General features: G+C 42.5%; 1 pseudogene across 1 annotated transcript in view; it reads left to right on the plus strand.

The window, feature by feature from the left end:
- The first annotated feature begins 2,257 nt into the window (after window positions 1-2,257).
- LOC309801573 (U3 small nucleolar RNA-associated protein 25 homolog) overlaps window positions 2,258-25,044 on the plus strand; it is a 29,594-nt pseudogene continuing 6,807 nt past the window's right edge. The window contains exons 1-11 of the transcript in view: window positions 2,258-2,493; window positions 3,616-3,655; window positions 4,360-4,591; window positions 6,786-6,956; window positions 9,323-9,411; window positions 11,063-11,473; window positions 13,440-13,659; window positions 21,379-21,581; window positions 22,743-22,925; window positions 23,062-23,174; window positions 23,898-24,143. The product of the transcript in view is annotated as a U3 small nucleolar RNA-associated protein 25 homolog (transcript). The remainder of the gene's footprint in view (window positions 2,494-3,615; window positions 3,656-4,359; window positions 4,592-6,785; window positions 6,957-9,322; window positions 9,412-11,062; window positions 11,474-13,439; window positions 13,660-21,378; window positions 21,582-22,742; window positions 22,926-23,061; window positions 23,175-23,897; window positions 24,144-25,044) is intronic.

The following is a 25,044-nucleotide window of genomic DNA, read 5'->3' on the forward strand; positions in this document are numbered from 1 at the left end:
TTCATCAGCCTCTCTTTACAAACTAGTATAAAAGATTATTTCCTGGATTGTTTTTACCCCTGAAAATACTGAGTCCCTGAGGGCAAAGGGCAAAGAAAACCCTGCAGGAGGGAAAAGGAAGGGCTGAGCGTGAGAAGAAGAAAGGGAAGAACAAATTTTTCCTTTATTACGATTTTCCCAGGGCCTTCACTAGTTGGCACATGCATCTTCTTTGTGTGGGTTTTACCAAGAGAACTTTCACTGGAGGCATGAAAAATACGTTTAAATTCCGAACTCTCAGGTTAAAATTTCACAAAGCGTCCCCTTTTATGTTGTCAAAGGCTAATATAAATATTTTCAGAAGCGGGCTCAGTGAGCCAATGATGAGACCACTTGGGTGGAGCAAGGGCACAGTTGTGACTGAACCTGGGAACAGTCTAGACCTGTCCATAGGACTACAATGCCATGGAAAGCAGGAGAGAGTAAAGAGTCACATCAAGTGCTCAAGAGTATAGCTTTTTATAGCAGAACTCTGGAAGAACACCAAGAAACTGGTTGCCTCTGGGGGGGTGAAGCTGGGGCACTTGGAATAGGGTGGGAGGAGACAAAACATTGTATGACTTTATTGTCATAGCCAGGTTATACTGTGGTTAGTGACTTAGTATGTATGATGACATTTGCAAACAGCCTTTTGTTTAGGTAAGTGACTGTACTTTTTATGTTGAAATGAGACAGAAGACAGATGTGTGTTTGTTTCTGGGTTCCTTGGCTGGGCCGTCTGCTGGCACTACCTGCTGTTTGCATATTTTCTTGATCCTCCCTCCCCTTGCCTCCCTACCCCACCCTAAGCTCCCAGCATCTAATTAGGAGTAGATGGTCCCCAGAAGGAGAAAACTAGGATTTGAATAGTTGTAGTGCGACTTGTATAGGTGTGACATGGTATTGGACAAAGGTCCAATTCTCTCACAGACGCTCGTCTAATAGCAGAGGCAGTGAACACTCTTTGATGGCTCCTATTTTACCTTAAATATTCAGGTGAATTCTGTGGTTTATGATTGACATTGTAAGTTACTATTAGAAACAAAGTGTCTCTATGTTTATCCTGTGGTTTTTGTTTTGTTTTGTTTTTTCGGTACCCGGGCCTCTCACTGTTGTGGCCTCTCCCGTTGCGGAGCCCAGGCTCCGGACGCGCAGGCTCAGCGGCCATGGCTCACGGGCTTAGCCGCTCCGCGGCATGTGGGATCTTCCCAGACCTGGGGCACGAACCCGTGTCCCCTGCATCGGCAGGCGGACTCTCAACCACTGCGCCACCAGGGAAGCCCTATCCTGTGGTTTTTAAGTATCCCTGCACACTCTGCCTGTCTCTAGAGTATTAAGTCCAGCTGTGCTGTTTTTACCTCTTTGTTTATTGAGATTATTATTTACTTGCATTAAAATGTACCAATTTCAAAGGTACAGTTTGATTAATTTTGGTAATTGTATACAAGGTGTAACCACCACCACGACCCAGATATAGAAAAGTTACTTACCCTTTAAAAGTTTTCCATCCCAGTTTGCCCCAATTCAGTTTTGAGACACTTGATTGAGTTTTACTGCTTTCTCTAACATCGACTCTCCGGGTGATTTAGGAAAGTCACTTTACCTCTCTGGATGTGTTTTTGCTTTTATAACATGAAAAATGCCAGAACAGATGTGTTACCAAGGGCCCTTGCAATCCTTTCAGAAAATGAGGGGGTAGGGTAAGGGCGGGAATCTCAGCCTTGCGTCCTCATTCTTCACATAGCACACGCATGTGGCAGATCCTAGTGGGAAAAGCCTGTGGTCGCATCAGAGAGAATTAGGTTTCCATCTCCTCTCTTGCTAGTGTGTATGTAACCTTTTGTAAGCATCAGCTTTCTCATCTCCAATATCAGGCTCATTAACAAGGCCTATTTGTTTACTGTTGTTGTGAGGATGAACTGAGATGCACCGGCAGCCTTAAATGTTAGTTGGTATTTGTATTATGGCATAATATAAAGGCACTGCATTCAACCATCTCAGTTACTACACGTTTATGCAGGCTGATTCTCACAGCCAAAACAGACGCACAAAGTACACCCACCCATTTACCCACCTGGGGAAGCCCGAAGCCTCCCTGCCTGCCTGCCTGCCTTACGGGGCTCAGAGAAAAGCTGCGCAGGCGTGCACGTGCTTCCAAAGAGCCTCGCTAGGGGGCGGAATGGGAAACAGGAAGTTCTAACGCCTGTCATACAAGCGCGACGTAAAGCGGGTCTGCTTTATGGCACCCTGCTTCCGCCGTAAAGCGCCGTTGGCAATCCCGCGTGAGTGGGTTGACGAGACTACTTCCGGGTGAAAAACGCGATTCTTGGAGGTTGGCTGACTTGCCGTCTTCCTCATGGGCAAACGCGGGAGCCGGAGCCGGAGCCGGAGCCAGAGCCAGCTGCTCAGCTCCCTAACTAAAAAGCAGAAGCATCATCTAAGGGATTTCGGCGAGGAGCATCCCTTCTATGACACGTATGGAGAGGCAAGGCTGGGACCGGCGCTGCCGGCGTCCTTTCCCGGTGGGAGCCCGCGTGTCCCCGCGTTTGGTCCGCCGGTGCCCCGGGGGTAGTGACAGGGCAGCTCCCGCCGCGTCTCACGCTGCCCCGGCGCCGGCCTAGCTCGCCCGGGGGTCCTGGCGGCTTCCCGCCTGAGATGGGGTTCTTCACCGGTCTTCCTACTCTTTGTTGAGCCTGTAGTTTTATGCTAGACGGCACGCCTCCTGTGTGGCGACTGGGCCGAGATTTTATAAGCTTGTTTTCGTTTGATATGTTTTTAAAGAATTGCTTGGGGGCTTCCCTGGTGGCGCAGTGGTTAAGAATCCGCCTGCCAACGGAGGGGACAGGGGTTCGAGCCCTGGTCCGGGAAGATCCCACATGCCGCGGTGCAAGTAAGCCCGTGCGCCACAACTATTGAGCCTGCACTCTAGAGCCCGCGAACCACAACAGCTGAGCCAGGGTGGTGCAACTACTGATGCCCGCGAGCCTAGAGCCCCTGCTCCGTAACAAGAGAAGCCACCGCTCGCCGCAACTAGAGAAAGCCCGGGCGCAGCAACGAAGACCCATAGCAGGCAAAAATAAATAAATTAAATAAGTTAAAAAAAATAAAAAAAGAATTGCTTGGGACCCTCGACATCACCTATCTATTCAACGACCACGAGGAAACTAATGTTTGGGTAGTTGTGGGTTCCTCTATAAGTATCCAGACGCTCAGTGATGATCTTAGTGCTCATCCCACCCCCTTTGGGTTGCTTTATCAACAGTTAGAGGGATAGTCTACTTAAGAAATTTGCTAGAAAAGGTGAACCCCGAGGGCTTTTATTTGCCAAAATTTCCCATCTTTTGGATGAGAGCCTGTTACTGTGTGACTGTAGTATTTCTCATGTGGTCTTGTTAGACCTTTTCATTCGTCTATTATTATCTATTTGGCATGTCCTTACAAAACCTGTCCAAATGCATATGGAGTTTTTACTTGACAATAGATATAATGTATTTATAACGGTATAGTCTGCCATGTTCATTTAAAGTTGTATCATTAGGCTTTTCCTGATTGCTACATACTAGTAGTTAAAGTTTAACATTGCCTGTTTCTTCTCAGGGTTTCCAGAAAGGAAGCAAAACCACAGACTTGTCAACTGGTAATGCTTTATACCTTCTTTATGATAGTAGATTCTGGACTGTTACTTTAAAGATTATATATGGTAATAATGTTTGGCTACATTTCCATTCTTTCTGATTTTAGATGTAAGCTATATTTTAGTAATATTGCTTAGTTTTAAGTGCAGATGTCTGTTAAGATGCCCTTGTGATAACTAATATAGTATAGAGTATGAAACTGTCCTGAGAGATTAGCCTGTTAGAACCTGTTAAGGAGGCTTACCAGAGGGCTCTTGGTGAATCCTAAGAGGGAATGTCATGTTTGCTTAACATAAAATAGAGTGCAAAACCATCAAAGGTCTTATTTCATTACCACAGACTCAGAAATAAAGCACACTTTTTTGTTGTAAGTTTTCCTGTTGCTCCTTTAAAGGTGCCAAGTGTCTGACACATAGGTTAGATCGCCTTATAACCTAAAGCTCCATGTGTTTAGTTTGCTGTCTTCCCATGTGGAACATTAGCAGTTCAAAGAAGAGGAAGAGCTTCTAGAATCATAGCTAGATTAGCTGTTTTAAACAAATTTGGTGCTAGGTTTGGTTGAATAGATAGGATTGCATATTTGCAGAAAAGCTAGTTTTTATTTAGAAAAGTCTGAACTTGGTTCCACTGTGAGCCTGATGATAGTCGTGGGGTAGCAACAAGAACAATATAATTTTTGTTTTTAAAATCCCCATTTTCCTTTTAGTCAGAGAGTTTAGATACTTCAAGTTCTGAAAGTGGAGCATAGAGTGAACCAGAACAAGTTTCTGGTTACAACAGACTACTTGCCACGTTAAAGGATGTTTCCAAGGAAGATGAGGAGGAGGAAGAGGAAGAAGACCGTGTTATAGATGAGACAGAAATGAATCTTGAAGACGGCGATAGTGACATCATTGTGGAGGAAGAGATGGCAGTAGAGTCTACTGACATGCAGAAGAGTAAGTGTCTTTGATGTGGGTTTATCATCTTTGCAGGGACCACAGACAGATTGCCCCAGGGGCAGGGTGCCTTGTACCATAGAGCTGGGTGAAAGCACATGGATTCAAAGCAGAGATTCTTAACATTGTTGGGCTCTGTGATATCTTCAAGAATCTGATGAAAACACAGGACCCTCTGGCCATAAAAATGCAGAAATGACGTTTTTGCTTATGATTTCCAGGATTTCATCAATCCTACTTCAAATTCCCCTGATTGAGAGGAAAGGGAACATAATTCTGTTTTTGTAATGGTCTCAATTTATGAAAGAGATGATTGTTCCTGCCTTAGAGGAACCAAGTTTAGTGGAAGATAGACATAAAATATACAGAACTTTTCAAGCATCAAATCTGAATGGAACTGATAAATATAAGGTGTTAAAGAGATGCAAAGTGGTCACATGCTGCCAGGGTAAATGAGGGGAGGCTTCAGAGAAGAGCTGGGATTGAAAGCTTAAAGGAACTCTGTCTCACTCAGACATCTAGGTGACTTATTTTTTAAAAATTATAATTTATTTCTGGCTGCATTGTGTCTTTGTTGCAGTGCGCCGGCTTCTCACTGTGGTGGCTTCTCTTGTTGTGGAGCATGGGCTCTAGGCACGTGGGCTTCAGTAGTTGTGGCACACGGGCTCAGTAGTTGTGGCTCACGGGCTCTAGAGCACAGGCTCTGTAGTTGTGGCGCACAGGCTTAGTTGCTCTGCGGCATGTGGGATCTTCCCAGACTAGGGCTTGAAACCACGTCCCCTGCATTAGCAGGCGAATTCTTAACCACTGTGCCACCAGGGAAGTCTCCATAGGTGACTTTTTAATTTAACTTTAAAATCAACTTTATTGAAGTATGAATTACATTCAACAAGGTGTACTCATTTTAATTTGATGAGTTTTGACAGATGTGTCTGTCTATATTGTCATCACCAAAGTCAAGATACAGAACACTTCCAATACCTGCAAAAAGTTCCTTCTTGTCCTTTTACAGTCAGTTTCCCAGGCCTGGCATCAGGCAACCACTGACATGCTTTCTTTCACTATGTATTAGTGTTTCCTATTGTAGAAATTCATATGAATGGAAGCACACAATAAGTACCCTTTTGCATGTGGCTTCTTTGGCTCCTCATGTTGTTGTGACTCATCCGTGTAGTTCATATTAGTAATTCATTTCTTTTTATTACTGGAATAGTAGTCCATTGTCTGAATATATCTGGGTAACTTTTTATATTCTGTTATCTTAATGCCTATTTGCCTTACTGTATTTTTTTCTATACTTTTAGGTGTCACACACCATTCTTAGTATTTTCATTCATCACTTGTACTCGGATAAAAAAATCGTTGCCTCAGACTTAGGGACTTTTAAAATTTTGTTGGTTTTCCAGTTTTCTTTCATGTTTTAGGTTTTTAAAAATGAAAAGTTCGGTTTTTTAAATTATAAAAGTAATATATGGGCCTCCCTGGTGGCGCAGTGGTTGAGAGTCCGCCTGCCGATGCAGGGGATACGGGTTCGTGCCCCGGTCCGGGAGGATCCCATATGCCGCGGAGCGGCTGGGCCCGTGAGCCATGGCCGCTGAGCCTGCGCATCCGGAGCCTGTGCTCTGCAACGGGAGAGGCCACAACAGTGAGAGGCCCGCATACCGCAAAAAAAAAAAAAAAAGTAATATATATTTACTGTAAAAATTTAAGAGGGTAATATAGTTAATGTATATCTCCTCCACCCTGGGATGAACACCTTGAACATTTTATAGAACCTTCCAGACTACTTTTTTATGGATATATGAGTGAATATATGTTTGTGTGTATGTGCATAATGGCCTCATACATTTCTGTAAGTTACTTTTTTCTTTAATGATATAACGTGTGTAACTGTGGGTTCACATTAGCTTAATCACATAGTATTCCATTGTAAATAATATGTGGTAATTTAATTAGTACCCCTTCGATAGAAATAAAATCATTTTTTCTAGTTATTTGTTATATCAACGCTGATTTGAACATCTTTACATGTACTAGGTCAGCAGTCAAGCTCAGTTTTGAAACTTATGTCTTCTACCTGAATTTGCTTAAAAGTAAATGATAGCCTAAGGAATTAGATTTCATTTGTCAACAGAAGTGTAATTATATTTATGAGTAGTAAATAATTTCACAAAATGTTTTATCAAAACTGCACATGCGGCCTTACCTGCTGACCCTAAGGGAAAAGATGGGCACGGGCCACCTGGCACAGCAGAGGAATCCCCAGAGGAGTTTACAGATGCAAAACATGAGTCACTCTTCAGCCTAGAAACCAACTTTCTCGAAGAGGAAAGAGGAGGCAACTGTTCTCTGAAAGCATCACAAGGTCAGAGCACAGCTCATGTTGTTTGAATTCAGCTGGTGCTTAGTATGGGTGGTTGTGGTCTAATACCTGTTAAATCTCTTGTTATTGGAATGAGCAGTAATAGAAACAGATAGTTTAGCAGCTAGATGTAGAGCTGGAAAGAAATGCTTCTCCAAGATCTTTTGTGTTTTTCAGGGTTAGGCAGTGTTGCGAGTGGGCGCGGCTGTTCATGAGGACAAACAGTTGAACAATGATAGCAGGGAAGGCCAGTTCCTCAAAGCTCACGATCCACAGCTGGGGTCAGGGGAACACTTCTGATTTTTTTCCCCAAGCAGGGAAGGGAGAGAAAGAGGAGAAAAGTACTTTGCATTTTTCTCTCTATCCTTCACTTGCTCTTCCTTACTGAAGCAGTAATTTTACAGATTTGTGAGACCCGGCAGTGGCTAATCTGATTGGTCCTTATTACCAGGAAGCACCTCAGAAGCCAGAAAGCTCCACCCTGTCTCCCCAGTCTCTCTCTTTATTTTTGGCTGCATTGGGTCTTTGTGGCAGTGCGTGGGCTTCTCACGGTGGTGGCTTCTCTTGTTGTGGAGCGCAGGCTCTAGGCACGCGGGCTTCAGCAGTTGTGACACGCAGGCTCAGCAGTTGTGACACACGGGCTCAGTAGTTGTGGCTTGCTGGCTCTAGAGCTCAGGCTCTGTAGTTGTGGCGCATGGGCTTAGTTGCTCCGCAGCATTGGCAGGCGGATTCTTTTTTTTTTTTTTTTTTGCGGTACGTGGGCCTCCCACTGTTGTGGCCTCTTCCGTTGCGGAGCACAGGCTCTGGACACGCAGGCTCAGTGGCCATGGCTCATAGGCCCAGCCGCTCCGCGGCATGTGGGATCTTCCCGGACCGGGGCACGAACCCATGTCCCCTGCATCGGCAGGCGGACTCTCAACCACTGCGCCACCAGGGAAGCCCGGCAGGCGGATTCTTAACCACTGTGCCACTGGGGAAGTCCCCATAGGCGACTTTTTAATTTAACTTTAAAATCAACTTTATTGAGGTATGAATTACATTCAACAAGGTGTACCCATTTTAAGTATATAATTCGGTAAGTTTTGACAAATGTGTATATCTATATTGTCATCGCCAAAGTCAAGATACAGAACACTGGGCCATGCCTCTGTCCCCACGACTGTTACTTAGACAAGCCTGTGGTAGGCTGAGGCAGGGCTCTGCTGTCTCTCAGGTCCTGTGTCTTAGCCTGTGCCTGGGTGGGCAAGTCAGGTGGGTCTCATTCTGTGTCCTGACTGCCTTTTTTGGTCCCAGTGCCATTCTTCAACCAGCGGTGCCATTGAAGTTGAAATTTTAATCCTCATTTGGTTCTGTTAGCTATTCTAGACAAGAGGAAGAAGTAGCAGGTAGAATTTGGGCAAAAACCGCATTCTGAACTCAAAAAAAGTAAAAAAAAAAAACAAACCCTGGAGGAAACATTAGGAGGCTTGACTATCCTAAAGTTTCTCTGGTTGTTTGGTCTATATTGATATATTATCACCTAGAATTCTTACTTCCTGTTGTTCACCTTTATCTTAGGTCTTAATATAAGGTGCACTGCATTTGAAGTTTTACTACCTGGGTCTTTGAATGGGTCATTTAACTTTGCTTCTTACATGAGTGGGGCTGGAAGAGAAGGTTGCGTGGCCAGTGCAGAGCACTGACCCTGCCATTTTGATAATTTGTTCACCTCAGTTGAGTGTTGAGCATTTATATTTGTCTTCCAGTGCAGGTTAAATCAGACATGGAACCTGCCCTCAGGGATCCTGCAGTCTAGTTAGGTGAGGTAGGACATGCACATATATGTGTTGGTGTGGATAACTGAGGGCAGGGTGGGGCACTTGAGAGAAAGTGATGACTGTCTATAGGGGACCAGAGATGGCTTCTTTGGAGCCAGAACTGTGCCTGACACAGTAGGCTCTTGGGAAATAGTTATTTATTGTGAGTCAGGGGGTAACATTCAACGGATACTATTTGGATATATAGAAATGCGGTGAACAAGAGGATAGAATTTTCAGTTAAAGGAAGGAAAGCCACAGTGGCAGAAGAATTTGAGAGCCATGTAATTCAAAAATTACATTAGAGAGGTAGGTTAGAGGTGTATGTTGAATTTCAGTCCAGGAAGTTTCTTCAAAGGTTTTTGAGGTGGGGAATAATGTGATTAAAGAAATGCTTTAGGGAGATGAACCTGTCAGAAACTTTTAAGCTCTGGACTGGGATAAATGATGGGGAAAGTTGATGGGGAAAAAGATGAGTTAACATCATGAAAACAGGATGTCATTCACAGGGGAAGACTGGAAAATCCCTGTCATTTGCCCTAAGTGTTCTAATATTCTTTATTTCTGAATTAGATCCATTTGCACAACATGTAAACAAAGAACTGAAAGAAAAAGAAATCCAGGCTGTTGCCACAAATCCCAAAACTACCCACCAGCTAAAAGTAAGCAGTGGTCTTGGGTTTTAGTGGTCTCCCTGAATGTATGATACACACCCGTGGCAGATGGCTTGAGAGGGAGCAAGATAGAGGAAGACTGGAAGAGCCCAGTAAGGCACAGGCATAGCTAGAAAAGGCACTGGGAAGCTGGAAGGTGGGGACCAATAAGATAAGAATGCTTTGGAGACAGGTACACCAGGGTTTAGACCAATGTCTGCAAGGGGCTATCTCATGACCTAAGGCAAGTTAATCTACCTTTTTAATCTTCACTGTTCTCATCTGTTAGAGGGGGACAGTAATGCCTGCATCAAAATAACGTAATTTAGTTTACTGGAAGACATGTACGAAGTGTTCAGTCAAACAGTAGCTACTGCTGTTCATTTGTTTGAAATATCTGAGATAAGTTCACACCTAAATTATTCAGTATGGAGCAGTTTTTGCTTCTTTTTTCGGTGATTTTTTTTTTCACCACTGATGCTATTCATAAGAATTGGTCATCCTTGTTTCATTGAAATTTTTATTGAGATAATAATTATAGATGCAGTTGTAAGAAATAATACAAAGGTATCCCATGTGCCCTTTGCCCGGTTTCCCCCAATGGTAGCATCTTACAAAACTGTAGTACAATATCACAAGTAGGAAATTTCCACTGATACAACCTACCTGTCTTATTCAGATTTCCTCACTTTTGCTCCTGCTCCTTTGTGTTATTTAGTTCTATACTGTTTTATCACGTGTAGGTTGCCCTGGCCACCACCACAGTCAACATACAGAGCATTTCCAGCACCATAAAGATCCCTCCTCTTCCCTGGTGCCATTTTATAACCACACCCACCTCCCTTCCCCCATTCCTAACCCTTGGTAACCACTAATCTGTTCTCCATTTCTATAATTTTGTTATTTCAAAAGCGTTATATAAATAAAATCATACAGGTTGGCTTTTTTTCACGCAGCATAATTCCTTGGAGATTCATCCCAGTTGTTGGCATATATCAATAGTTAATTCTTTTTTATTGCAGAGGTCATCCTTTCTTTATTGCTAAGATCAGCAGTTTTGTTACAGTGCAAAAATTCCCAAACTGGTATTCCACAAAATAACTATTCTTTTCGATTCTAATATATGTCTCCAAAAAAAAAAAATCCAAAACAACAACAAAAACCTTGTTCCATGTCCAAGTAAATTTGGAAAACTCTGGGTCAAACGAAGTGGAACGGAGTCCTTGTTACAGGACTCAGCAGGACCTTTAGTGTCCAATCTGCATGTGACTCTCCCTGAGGGGGATTAGGTTTTGTGGTGGTTACCGAAGTTATTTGACCGTTGGGCCCCCTTTTCTTTTGTCTAGAGTAAATTTTGACTTCCTACAGTGTGGTCCACAGGACAGTTTGTGGCCCACTGATCTAGTGAAGAGCTCACAAGGTTTCTAAAGGGTTACCTTAGCTCTGTTCTCCTCTGTTTGTCTGAATCCTACAACCTCTGAACCTCAGCATTTCCTAAACTGCAAGAAGAGCATTATAGTGTTTAGCTTGTAAGGTTGTTGTGAGGATAAAGTGAGAGGATCTGTAAGTTGTGAAAGGCCTTGGTAAATTATAAAGCACTATATGAATGTAAGGTACTATAATTCATTTCTAACTTAGTTCTTGATCATTTCTCCCACAGTGGCCCATCCTGGGCCAGCTTGTCTTTTCATCCAGGTTTCAACAGTTGGAAACTTTTAAACCCCCAAAGGACATTGACTTAAAGTCACTTCATCTCCAGAAGCCTCTGGAATCCACCTGGATCAAGACCAACAGCCAGTTCCTCTCTGGTCCCCCAAATTCAAGTAGCCCCTTCACACCCCTCCAGAAAGAGCTCTTCTTAATTATGAATTCTTACCGGGACCTGTTCTACCCAGAAAGGACTGCCCTGAAGAAAGGGGAAGAGATCCGCCACGTGTACTGCCTGCATGTGATAAATCACGTTCTCAAAGCCAATGCCCAGGTGCTTGCCAACAACAGCAGATGCTGAAGCCAGAAACTTGGGTTGGGTGATGATGATGACTTCAGGGACCAAGGGCTAACGAGGCCCAAGGTGAGTGGCAGCAGCAGAACTTTGCCCTCAAGGAGGCTGTAAGGCTCTAACATATGGGTCCTGGCACTTAGCAGGTTCTCAGATGGTTTAATGACTGGAATAATGAATGAGTCCAAGAATGAGCATATTAGATGGGCCAGGTAATGTCACGGCAGTGCTGCAGACAGCTCAGTGGACTGTCTAACAGCAGATCTAACTGGAAACTGGAGTAGGAGGTACCTCCATGATAATTCTTTCCTTAAAGCTAAACCCTGATCTTACATAAGTAACACTCCACTATAAATGTCTTCTTTGTGATTGTCAGAGCTGGATGGGACCTTAAGGAGCCTTTTATTCAATCCCTACATATTACCCCTGTGGACAGAGACCCAGATTCGTAGAGGACCTTGCTAAAGAGAACCAGGGAAAAAGTAGCAGAGACAGGACTAGAACCAAGGATTCTCTTCACTAAGCCACATAAATATGTAAACCTTGGAAAACAAAATCCCTGTTTTTGCATTGTATCATTATTACTGCTTAAAGTGATGATTACATTTATGTGGCTCATAAGCCTAAGCTCCAGTGGATTGGGAGCTTACATCGTTTAATTCTGTCTACATTTTTCATGATGTGCTGGAGCTAGATACTGTGCCACCCATACCCCCTTACCCCTTAGCCTCTGTGTCTATATTGAAGAAGCCTCATCTTAGATTCTTCTTATTGGGCTTAATAGGATTTTAGGATTTTGATACTGATATGGCTCTTAGAGATTTCTTAGTCCAACCCTCTTGTTTGATAGTTGGGGAAACCAAAGCCTAGACACTTACTTAGTGTGACAGCCGGGACAGTAACTTGGCCCTCTTCAAAACTGATCCATCATCCCTGCACTGTACCAAACTGAATCACTACACCCCTCTGGCTGTGCTGGTTGCCCTTCTGAGAAACTATCTCAGAATCTTGAACATCAGGATAATAAGATTATCTGTTTCCATTTAGAATTGCAAAATAGAATATGAGGTAGATTACCCATGAATCACATTCAGAATTTGGTGAATTGCCTGATCTGACTGGGGTTATATCCATTGATTGTATTGTTTACACAAGGGTAGTTAGAAGGTAATCATTTGTTAAGCATCTTCTGTTTTTTTTCCTCAACAGTTAAAATTAAGCACTTTTGGAAATGTTTGGAAAACTGAATCCTATATTTCCCATTGAAATATCATCTTATTTCAGAAATCCTTTATCATCATTTCTGAAAAATGTACTAGGAAATGTACTAGAAAAGTAATGATGCTTTAGTCCTTTCCTTACTAACTTTATTCTCTACTTAATACATCTAATTCATTTGTTCAGCATATTCCTTGGGTCTTACGGATCAAAATACTGAACTAAGTTCTGTAGGAGACAGAAATGAGTAACATTTCTTGTCCTCAAAGAGCTTTGTGTGTTTATGCCCTTGGGTTTTCGCTAATGGACACCTCTGTTAACGGCATTGACTTACCTCAAAAAGTATTTCTGGGCTTCCCTGGTGGCGCAGTGGTTGAGAGTCCGCCTGCTGATGCAGGGGACACGGGTTCGTGCCCCGGTCCAGGAAGATCCCACATGCCGCGGAGTGGCTGGGACCGTGAGCCATGGCCGCTGAGCCTGCGCGTCCGGAGCCTGTGCTCCGCAATGGGAGAGGCCACAACAGTGAGAGGCCCGCGTACCGCAAGAAAAAAAATAAAATAAAATTTCTACATTCTGCTTAAGAATTGCGCCCCCCACCCCAAGGAGCCATGAGATTGAAGTCCATAGGACATGGTGCTGTGGGTCGGAAAGATGCTCAGCCTTCAGTACTGAGCCAGGTCCTGTGTAAAGGGGGTGACACGGATGTGGTCCTTGGCCAGGGGCTGTGGAACGGAGGGCTCCTTAGGTCCCCAGCAGGCTCACCTCGAGCTGTCCTTCCTTCCCCTTGCCCCTCCAAGGCTGCCCATCACTCCCTCCACAGGTGCTGATAGTGGTGCCATTCCGGGAAGCTGCTTTGCGGGTGGTACAGCTCTTCATCAGTCTTCTTGAGGGCGACAGCAAGAAGAAAATAATTGTAAGCAACAAAAAGAGGTTTAATGGAGAGTATGGCTCAGATCCCAAGGAGAGACCACCCAACCTGAAGAGGCCTGAGGATTATGAAGCTGTATTTGTCGGCAACATCGATGACCACTTCAGGACTGGTAATTCCTCCTTGTCAAAACTGAGACCCTGAGGGACCTGAGGTGTGAGGTGCACATAGCTGGAAGCTAGAAGCCTGGAATTAGGCATTCTTTCAGAGGGTCACTGTCTCAGCCTCCTAGCAGAACCAGGATGCATTTGAGACCACTCGTCTGCCAGGGGAGAGTCTTGCCTTGGCTAATGGGGTACATACTTGGCTAATGGGATGGAGTGTCTGTGAAGGCATGTATGAAAGGCACCTGCATGTTTATAACAAATGTCTCAGCATGCCTATAGCTGGTAGCTCACAGTCAATGCTACAGGGCTTCTTGGGGGAGTTGGAGGTGATGGGGCTGGGTGGGTCAGTCTGGGGAAGATGAATAAACTAGAGCATCTGTACGTAATGGACTTCCCTCCTGCCTGCCATGTGGAGTGCCCACACCTGAATTATCTCCACTCTGGACTTACTGACTCCCACCCAGCTTTGCACATTTTTGCTTGTTTGTCATTCAGCTCCCATGTACTTGGTTGCTTGTTCATTGAAAAAGTTCCTGGAAAATATTTATTAGTCACATATGCCCATTTACCACTTATTAAGCATCTACTATGTGCCAGGCACTGTTAAGCTGGAGATATGGAATTAAAAGTTACTGTTAAGCAAGTCCAGCCTTAAGACAAATCAGACAGTATGGGATGAGATGTGTTACGGTTAGAGGATAGTGGGTGTTCTAGTTAAAGTATTTAAAGCAAATATCCTTACTCAAAATGGGCTCAGGACTGTTAGGGAAGGCCTTCTGTTGGAGGTACCATCCATACTAAGTTGAAACCTGAGTCAGATTTAGCCAGGTACAAAGTGGAGCAATGAGAGTGGAAGAAAAAGTTTCAGACAGGAAACGGCAAGTGTGGAGGCATCAGGGTGAGTAAACCGGCATGACTTAAGATTCAGAGGCTTTAGGATGGCTGGAGTGTGCATGCAAGGGGATTAGAGCTTATGGTTAGTTTTAAACATATGCAGGTGGCCAACAAGGAGCTGATAAATCAGTCTCTTGTTTAATTGATATATAATTGACATATTAGTTTCAGGTGTACAACATAGTGATTCAATGTCTATATACCTTACAAACGTATCACAACAATAAGTAAAGTTACCGTTTGTCACCATACAAAGTTAATGCAATATTATTGACTATATTCCCCATGGCATACATTGGATCCCTGTGACCTGTTCACTTTATAACTGGAAGTTTTATACCTCCTGATCTCCCCCATCCATTTTGCCCACCCTCCAACCCCGCCCTCCCTGCTGGCAACCACCAGTCTGTTCTCTGTATCTATCCATCTGTTTTTTTGTTTTTTAGATTCCACATATAAGTGAAATCACATACTATTGATATTTGTCTTTGTCTGACTTATTTCACTTACTGTGACACCCTCAAGGTCTATCCTTGTTGTCGCAGATGGCAAGATTTCATTCATTTATGGCTGAGTAATATTCCATTGTGTGTGTGTGTGTGTGTGTGTGTACACACCACATCTTTATCCATTCATCATTTGTGGACACTTAGGCTGCTTCCATATTCCATATTTTGGCTATTATAAATGTTGCATTGAACGTAGGAGTGCATATATCTTTTTGAATTAGTGGGTTTTTTTCTTTGGATAAACACCCAGAAGTTGAATTGCTCAATTGTATGGTGATTCTATTTTTAATTTTTGAAGAACATCCATACTGTTTTCCATAGTGGCTGCACCAATTTACATTTCCACTAACAATGCACAAGGGTTCCCTTTTCTCCACATCTTTGCCAGCATTTGTTATTTCTTGTCTTTTGGATAAGACCTATTCTGACAGGTTTGAGGTGATATCTCATTGTGGTTTTTTTTCTCTCTGTGCTTTGGTTAATAGCAACTTATTATACATGGTGGCTGTAAGAATTTATAACTCCAAAATCACAGCCTATCATTTTATATTATTTCATTTTGATCACAGCACTTACTAGCCACCTGATACATTCTTCTTCTTCTTCTTTTTTTTTTAATTGGAGTAGGTATAGTTGATTTACAATGTTGTGCTCATTTCTGCTGTACGGCAGTGACTCAGTTATACACATATATACATCCTTTTTTATATTCTTTTGCATTATGGCATATCCCAGGAGATTGGATATAGTTCCCTGTGCTATACAGTAGGACCTTGTTGTTTACCCATTCTAAAGGTAATAGTTTGCATCAACTAACCCCAGACTCTCAGTCCATCCCTTTCCCCACCCCTGACCTTGGCAACCACAGGTCTGTGAGTCTGTTTCTGTTTTGTAGATAGGTTCATTTGTGCCATATTTTAGATTTCATATATATGTGATATCATATGGTATTTGTCTTTCTCTTTCTGACAGACTCCTCTTAGTATGATAATCTGTAGTTGCATCCATGTTGCTGCCAAATGGCATTATTTTGTTCATTTTTATGACTGAGTAGTATTCCATTGTGTATATGTATCACATCTTTATCCATTCATCTGTCAATGGACATTTAGGTTGTTTCCATGTCTTGGCTATTGTGAATAGTGCTGCTATGAACATAGGGGTGCATGTATCTTTTTGAATTATAGTTTTGTCCAGATATATGCCCAGGAGTGGGATTGCTGGATCATATGGTAATTATATTTTTAGTTTTCCAAGGAAACTCCATACTGTTTTCCATAGTGACTGCACCAACTTACATTCCCACCAACAGTGTAGGAGGGTTCCCTTCTCTCCACACCGTCTCCAGCATTTGTTATTTGTAGACTTTTTAATGATGGCCATTCTGACCAGTGTGAGATGGTACCTCATTGTAGTTTTGATTTCTCATTGTGATTTTGATTTGCATTTTCCTGATGATGAGTGATGTTGAGCATCTCTACATTTGACTGTTGGCTATCAGTACGACTTCTTTGGAAAAATGTCTATTCAGGTCCTCTGCTTTCTTTTTCTTTTTTTGCTGTACGCGGGCCTCTCACTGTTGTGGCCTCTCCCGTTGCGGAGCACAGGCTCCGGACGCGCAGGCTCAGCGGCCATGGCTCATGGGCCCAGCCACTCCACGGCATGTGGGATCCCCCCGGACCGGGGCACGACCCCGTGTCTCCTGCATCGGCAGGTGGATTCTCAACCACTGCGCCACCAGGGAAGCCCCCTCTGCTATTTTTTAATTGGATTGTTTGGGGGGGGGGGTTTGCGGTTTTTTTTTTTGCAGTACGCGGGCCTCTCACTGTTTTGGCCTCTCCCATTGCAGAGCGCAGGCTCCGGACGCGCAGGCTCAGCGGCCATGGCTCACGGGCCTAGCCGCTCCGCGGCACGTGGGATCTTTCCGGACCAGGGCACGAACCCATATCCCCTGCATCGGCAGGCGGACTCTCAACCACTGCGCCACCAGGGAAGCCCTGTTTGGGGTTTTTTGATAATGAGTTACATGAGTTCTTTATATATTTTGGATCTTAACCCCTTACTAGATTTGCAAATATCCTCTCCCATTCAGTAGATTGCCTTTTTGTTCATTGATGGTTTCCATTGCTGTGCACAAGCTTTTTAGTTTGATGTAGTCCCACTTGTTTATTTTTGGTTTCATTGCCCTTGCCTGTGGAGTCAGATCCAAAAAAATATTGCTAAGACTGTTGTCAGGGAAGTTACTGCCTATGTTTTCTTCTGGGAGTTCTGTGGTTTTCAGGTCTTATGTTCAAGTCTTTAATCCATTTTGAGTTGATTTTTGTAGATGGTGTAAGCTGGTGGTCCACTTTCATTCTTTTGCATGTAGCTGTCTAGTTTTCCCATCACCATTTGTTGATGAGACTGTCTTTTCTGCATTGTATATTCTTGTCTCTTTTGTCATAGATTAATTGACCATATAAATACGGATTTATTTCTGGGCTCTCTGTTCTGTTGATCTGTGTCTGTTTTTGTGCTATTACCGTACAATTTTGATTACTGTAGACTTGTAGTGTAGTTTAAAATCAGGGAGTGTTATACCTTCAGCTTTGTTCTTCTTTCTCATAATCAGTTTGGCTATTCAGGATCCTTTGCAACTCTGTACGAATTTTAGGATTATTCTAGTTTTATGAAAAATGTCATGGGTATTTTGATAAGGATTGCATTAAATCTGTAGATTTCTTTGGGTAGTCTGGACTTTTTTTTTGAATTTTATTTCTTTATACAGCAGGTTCTTATTAGTTATCCATTTAATACATATTAGTATATACATGTTAGTCCCAATCTCCCAATTCATCACACCCCCACCCCCACCCCCACTTTCCCCCCTTGGTGTCCAGTATGGACATTTTAACAGTACTAAGTCTTCCAGTCTATGAGCATGGTGTATTTTTTCATGTTTCTGTCATCTTTAATTTCTTTCATCAATACCTTGTAGTTTTCCAAGTACAAGTTTTTTACCTTCTTGGTTAGATTTTTTCTAGGTATTTTATTGTTTTTGATGCTATTGTAAATGGATTGTTTTCTTAATTTCTCTTTCTAATAGTTCATTATTAATGTATATAAATACAACAGATTTTTGTTAATTTTGTATCCTGCAACATTAGTAAATTTATTTATTAGTTCTGACAGTTTTTTGGTGGAGTCTTTAGGGTTTTCTCCATAAAGTATCATGTCATCTGCAAATAGTCAGTTTTACTTCCTCCTTTCCAATTTGGGTATCTTTTATTTCTTTTTCTTGCCTAGTTGCTGTGGCTAGGATTTCTAATACTATGTTGAATAAAAGTGGCAGAAGTGTGCATCCTTGTCTTGTTCCTGATTTTAGAGGAAATGCTTTCAGCTTTTCACCACTGAATATGATGTTAGCTGTGGGTTTATCGTATATGCCTTTGTTATGTTGAGATACATTCCCTCTATACCCACTTTGTCAACCCATCCTTGCATCCCTGGAATAAATTCTACTTGATTATAGTGTATGGTCCTTTTAATGTATTGCTGGATTCAGTTTGCTAATAATTTGTCAAGGATTTTTGCATCTGTGTTTATCAGGCATAGTAGCCTGTACATTTCTTTTTTTGTGGTGTTTCAGTATCAGGGTTATGCTGGCCTCATAAAATGAGTTTGGAAGTGTTTCCGCCTCTTCAGTTTTTTGAAATATGTTTGAGAAGGATAGGTATTAAATCTTCTTTAAATATTTTGTAGAATTTACCATGAAGCTCTCTGGTCCTGGTCTTTTGTTTTTGGGGAGTTTTTTGATTACTGATTCAATCACATTACTAGTAATTGATCTATTCACATTTTCTGTTTCTTCATGATTCAGTTTTAGAAGATTGTGTGTTTCTAGGAATTTATGTATTTCTTCTAGGTTATCTGACTTGTTGGTGTATAATTGTTCGTAGTAGTCTCTTATGATACTTTGTATTTCTGTAGGGTCAGTTATAACTTCTCTTTCATTTCTGATTTTATTTGGGCCCCTTCTCTTTTTTTCTTATTGAGTCTGACTAAAGGTTTGTTAATTTTGTTTATCTTTTCACAGAACCAGCTCTTAGTTTCATTGATCTTTTTTTTTGTCTCCATTTCATTTATTCAGTATTTCTCATCTGACTTCTATTATTTCCTTCCTTCTTTGTTGGAAGTTTTTTCCTTTCAGCATATTTGAACATATCATGCCATCCCCTTCTGGACCACAAAGTTTCTGATGAAAAATCAGCTGATATTCTTTTTTTTTTTATTAGTTTCTGCTTTATAACAAAGTGAATCAGTCATACATATACATCTGTTCCCACATCCCTTCCCTCATGCATCTCCCTCCCTCCCACTCTCCCCATCCCACCCCAGCTGATATTCTTATGGGGATTCCCTTGTCTGTAATTAGTTGTTTTTCTCTTGCTGCTTAAGATTCCCTCTTTACCTTTGACTTTTAACATATTAATTATAATGTGTCTTGGTATGAATCTCCTTGGGTTCATTTTGTTTGGGACTCTTGGTTCTTGCCGGACCTGAATGTCTGTTTCCTTCACCAGGTTAGGGACATTTTTAGCCATTATTTCTTCAGATAATTTTTCTGCCCCTTTCTTTCTCTGTCCTCCTTCTGGGACCCCTATAATGTGGATGTTAGTGCCCCTTTCTCTCTCTTCTTCTGCGACCCCTTAACACCGATGATAGTACACTTGATGTTGTCCCACAGTTCCCTTAAACTGTCCTCATATTTTAAAAATATTTTTTCTCTTTGCTGCTCTGTTGGGGTGATTTCTACTACCTTGTCTGCCAGGTCACTGATCTGTTCTTTTCTACCATCTAGTCTGCTGTTGATTCCCTCTAGTGTATTTTTCAGTTCAATTATTATAATCTTCAGCTGTGTGAGTTCTGTTTAGAACTTTCTTATATTTTGTCTCTTTCTTGAGTTTCTGTGTTCGTTCATTCATCTCCCAAGTTTGGTGAGCATCTTTAGGACTATGACTTTGAATTCTTTATCAGATAAATCACTTACATCTGTTTCATTAAATATTTTTTCTGGGGTTTTATCTTGTTCCTTCATTTGGAACATGTTCCTCTGCTTCCTCATTTTGCTTGACTCTCCGTGTTTGTTTCTGTGTATTATGCAAAACAGTTATTGCCCCGTCTTGAAGGAGTGGCCCTGTGTGGGAGATGAACTGTATTTTTAACTTTTTCCTAGTTCTTGGTCGTCTTATAAACTCTCTCTCTCTGTTTGTTTCACTCCCATGGAGTCTAGAAATGCAGTCCCACCCCCATCTGCCTGAGCCTGGTGCTCAAGGAGTGTCCCCTGTGTGGGCTACGTGCGATTGTTGCCTCGGGTCGTGTCCTGCGAGTGGCATGAGATGGGGTAGTTGTGGCTGCTCGTTGTCCATGTTTGTCAGTGCTGCACACAAGCAGTGCAGGGCCGTGGGGTAGGGGGTACTCACCCACCACCACTGTTAGCAACTTAGAGTGAGAGTGCAAAAAAGTGGCACCCACCAGTGCCATCAAGGTAGAGGGAATTTGTAAAAATGGCATCTGCCAGCATTCTGTCCCCAGAGAGAGTCCCAGCCAACTTCTGCCCCTCTGGTAGATGCTTTAAGATTAGCAAGTGAATCTCCTTCACATATGATCTGGGCTCTTTACAGACTGCTACTTGTTGCTTAGGAAAGAGATGTGGGCAGGAAATATAAATTTTTGTGATGATAATGTTAAAGCCATAATTAGTGAATATATTTATCCAAAGCTTTATGTAGAGTGAAAGAGAACTTGTGGGTGAATCCAGGGATTTGTTGAAGAGCTCTTTGAATATGGAAAAATAGATAAGGACCAGGTCAGTAATAGGAGAAGTAAGTGTTAAAGTGATAGAAACCACCAGTAAGGAAAAGAACATTTCAAGGAGGGTGTGCTTATGCATTCGTGACAAGAAACACTAAAGTGCCATTGAATTGGTAACTGAGAGCTGTTGGTGACCTTGGCAAGAGTCATTTCAGTGGTGTCCTGAGACTCAGAGGCAGATTGCAGTGCATTAAGGAGTGAGTGGGAGATTTTAAAGTAGAGATAATGTTTTGGAAGGTTTGCCAGTGAAGGAAAAGAAGAGGGTGGGAGCTAGAAGGGACCGTAGATGCAAAGGAGGGATGATGATGATGACGATGATGATTTTAATAATTAAAGCAGTTTGAGCACAATTACATGCAAAGGGGAAGATGTGGAAGGTACAAGGGGAGGCTGCAGTTTGAGAGGGTGGAAGCTAATGGCTTGGTGGTGACTCATGAACTGATGTGTGCTTGGCTGTTTTGTGTATAGGAGTGGCAATACTGCAGAGAAGCATCCGACTTTATGCCCCCTTCTATTCGTCAGACATCCTCATTGCCTCCCCTCTGGGCTTGAGGACCATCATTGGTGGAGAAGGAGAGAAGAAGAGAGATTTTGACTTTCTGTCTTCTATTGAGCTTCTCATCATTGATCAAACTGACATTTACCTGATGCAGAACTGGGAGCATGTCTTGGTAATGCTGGTCATTAACATTTAGAGACAAGAAGCTCAGTGGTTTGAGTCTGAAATGGTTATTAAAGTCCAGATTAAAACTCAGCTTGGAAATGGAAATATTCCACATTTTCCAATTTGAAAATGGGAAATGTTGTCCCCTCTTCTACCCACAAGTTGGTCAGTAAAGTATCCAGAAAGATAAAAATTCTTGTCAACATTTTCAAATCTCCAGAAAAGATTTCTTCCCCTTAAAAGTTGCTTCTAGTAATAGACCAGTTTAGTGTGGTTAGTTGGTTGGTTGAAATCCCTCCTCACCAGGAATGTTTTTATCTAAAATAGTTCCTCCTGTTTATGCTCGTTCTCTTTTGTTTGGTCTTCAGTGGAGATGGGAAAACATTGCTCATGATTTCTTAATTTGTGATGTTTTACAGAGAAATGTAAGATGTTTTTGTCCCCCTACTGTAATTTGTACTATCATTTTTTTTCTCCCTCTCAACATACGCTGCAATGTTTTGGGGTTTAGGATTGTGCTTTGGAACAATCCTCATCACAGAACTATAGGTTTATTTTTATAAGGCATGTGAGAATTTACCTTTTCTACAACCCCAGGACTTGGAGTAAGTTTGGGACAGATAAAGGGGAGTACTTATTTATAAAGTAGGGAATAAACTTATAGTACTTGTGACCCTTCAATATACATTACAAGGTAAAAATATGATTAAAATAGAAAAGGCATGTCAATGGTTGAGTCATCTTTATTTTGAGCAAAAGGCACATGTAGTCATTCAGGCAATTTTCTAACGTTTTGGGAACCAAGTCATGGAAGGACAGCAGCTCTGTTTTCCGTGTCATTTCTCTTCTCGTCCAAGTCTGGAACTGAGTTGCTTATAGAGTCACCAGAGTGGCATTTCAGAATTTCCTTGAAAAGAAATATTCTGTATAGGTAGCATCTTGATCCTTTTTGAAAGATCCACAAGGTGGCCAGTTTGAGCTTTTCTTCTTGTTCGCTTGACTATGGGCAAGTCACTCACCCATCTGAGCCTGTTTTCTTGTTGTAATTTGGGAGATGATAGTATCTACTTCATGGGGTTAAATAAGATGATGGGCTTATAGAAAGGTTAGCAACGCCCAACAGGTAAGTGTTCAATAAGTATTAATGGAGTATTATTTCTGCTCAAAGCATTTGATGAACCACATGAACCTGCTGCCCTTGGACTCACATGGGGTGGACTTTTCTCGAGTGCGCCTGTGGAACCTCAATAATTGGTCCAAGTACTATCGTCAGACGCTGCTGTTTGGGGCCCTGCAGGATGCCCAGATCAACTCTGTGTTCAACAAGTACTGCGTCAATGTGCAAGGCCAGGTGGGTTCTCTCCTTCTTTCTCTGAATTTTCATGAAGTATTGTGTATAGTTTGGGTCATGAGGCAGAAGGAGAGGACAGCATTTGGTCAACAATGGGGATAGCTCACTTCCTAATGTTCTCACTGACTCCTGGCAGGTGGCTGTGAGGAACGTCCCGATGACAGGCTGCATCAGTCATGTCCTGGTGCAGCTCCCACATGTCTTCCAGAGGATGGAACCTGAGAACCTAGCTTCAGTGATTGATGCCAGGTACCCTCCCCTGTCCCATTGGACCCCTGGGGGTCACAGAGAGGGATTTTACTTGGGCATTCAAATTTAGAATTGTATTCCATGTTGGCTTTATTAGTTACCATTTACAAAATGAAATGAGATAATTGAATCCAATCATGCCATTGACAGAGGAGGACACTGAAGGCCAGAGAAATGGTGGGTTGTCCTAGTTCTGATAGTGTCAGGGTTAGTAAATCAAGGGTACTTTCCCCTAGACTGTGGCATTTTTAAATTACATTAATTTTTTAATGCCTCATGTCAACAACTTAATTCTAAGCCCTTCAGGGCAAGAACTGTTTTTCTAATTCTCTGTGTAACTTCCCCCCGTCTTCTCATTGTGTTTAGTCAGGGGACCCATGGTAGCAGAATGGTGCTTAACACATGGTAGGTGTTCAGTAATTATTTGTTGACTGACTGATTGACAACTGAATGAATGAATGATACAGTTACGTACTTCCTAGAATAATTCTCTGGGATATACCAGCATCACATCTATCCTTTATGATGAATAGTGTTGGCACTTACTTTTTGATGCGCTTAACAAGTTTTATCCTTACATAATCTCTTTGCAATGAGGTAGGCCAAATTGGCCTCTTAGGGGAGGTAGAAGGAGACTGTGACTTGCCCAGGGTCATGCAGTTGGCAGTGACACTATGGCTCACCTCTAGACCACTGACTCTGCCCTTTGCCTTTCCAAATCAGGTTTAACTTTTTCATCAACAAGATTTTGCCTCAGTATCATGATGCAGTCATGTCTCACACGCTTATCTATGTCCCCTCCTACTTTGACTTTGTGCGTCTCCGAAATTACTTCAAGAAGGAGGAACTGAACTTCACTCATATCTGCGAGTACACCCAGAAGTCTGGTGTCTCCAGGGCCAGACACTTCTTCCTTCAAGGAGAGAAGCAGTTCCTGCTCCTCACAGAGCGCTTCCATTTCTACAAAAGGTAAAGTAGGACCAGGTTTCAAGTGTCCTCTCTGGAGGGCCTGCTTCCAAGTGCGTGGTGGGCTTTGCTGTGTTATAAGGTCCTCCCTTGCTTCACCTCCTGCAGACAAGCCAGAGTTTGGGGGGCTGGACAGACTTTTCTTGATTGGTTGGTTGGTTTTCTTTCAAAATGGGCATTGTTGGAAAAGGTGGTAGAAACGAATGAGTGACTACAGCATAACCTGTATATAGATCTGGAGTGGGTCCATACTTAGGGTACCTCCTGTAGCTGTGGGTATACCCCTCAAGAAAGACATTACAGAGTTGAGCAGCTCTCAACAGAATACAGGAAGGGGAGGAACCTGTCGTAGAAGCACAGATGAAACACTGGGGACTGTGTGGTCTGTGGAGATGGAAGTTGAGTGCAGGGTCAGTGTTCAGAAAGCTCTCATTTGTCCTGAGGCAGTGCACACACACTTCTGCACCAAGGAGAACCAGGACTAAGGGGCTCCTTGAAGTTTATGAGAAGCAAAAGGTGAGGGGCTTAGAGGTGAATATTTAAGGGCTTCAGGGTTTGCTTCTTGCTGGCATCATTATTTGCTTTGTTCCAGTGAGTTGTTTTCATTCATGTTGGAAATGGTATTTTGGGGGAGTTTGCACTCAGCAGGTCTAAAGAACCCTTAGTTTTCCAAAAGCTTGATACATCAAAGCAAGTCCTTTAAATGAAGTGGATGGATTGGAAAACTTCCCAGCGTGATTGTCTGTAGCAAGTGTGAACTAAGCTGGGATGAAGACTGCTCTCAAGTAGCAACTTTTCAAGGAGAGGGCATGATGTCAAAGGAGCCCTTTCTCTTAAGTAGGCAGGACAGTCTTCTGTCTTACACTGTTCATTTATTGACCAAACAGTTTTGTCCCCAAAGTCA

Source organism: Mesoplodon mirus (genome assembly GCF_964341445.2).
Source record: "Mesoplodon mirus genome assembly, chromosome: 3".
Classification (NCBI taxonomy): domain Eukaryota; kingdom Metazoa; phylum Chordata; class Mammalia; order Artiodactyla; family Ziphiidae; genus Mesoplodon; species Mesoplodon mirus.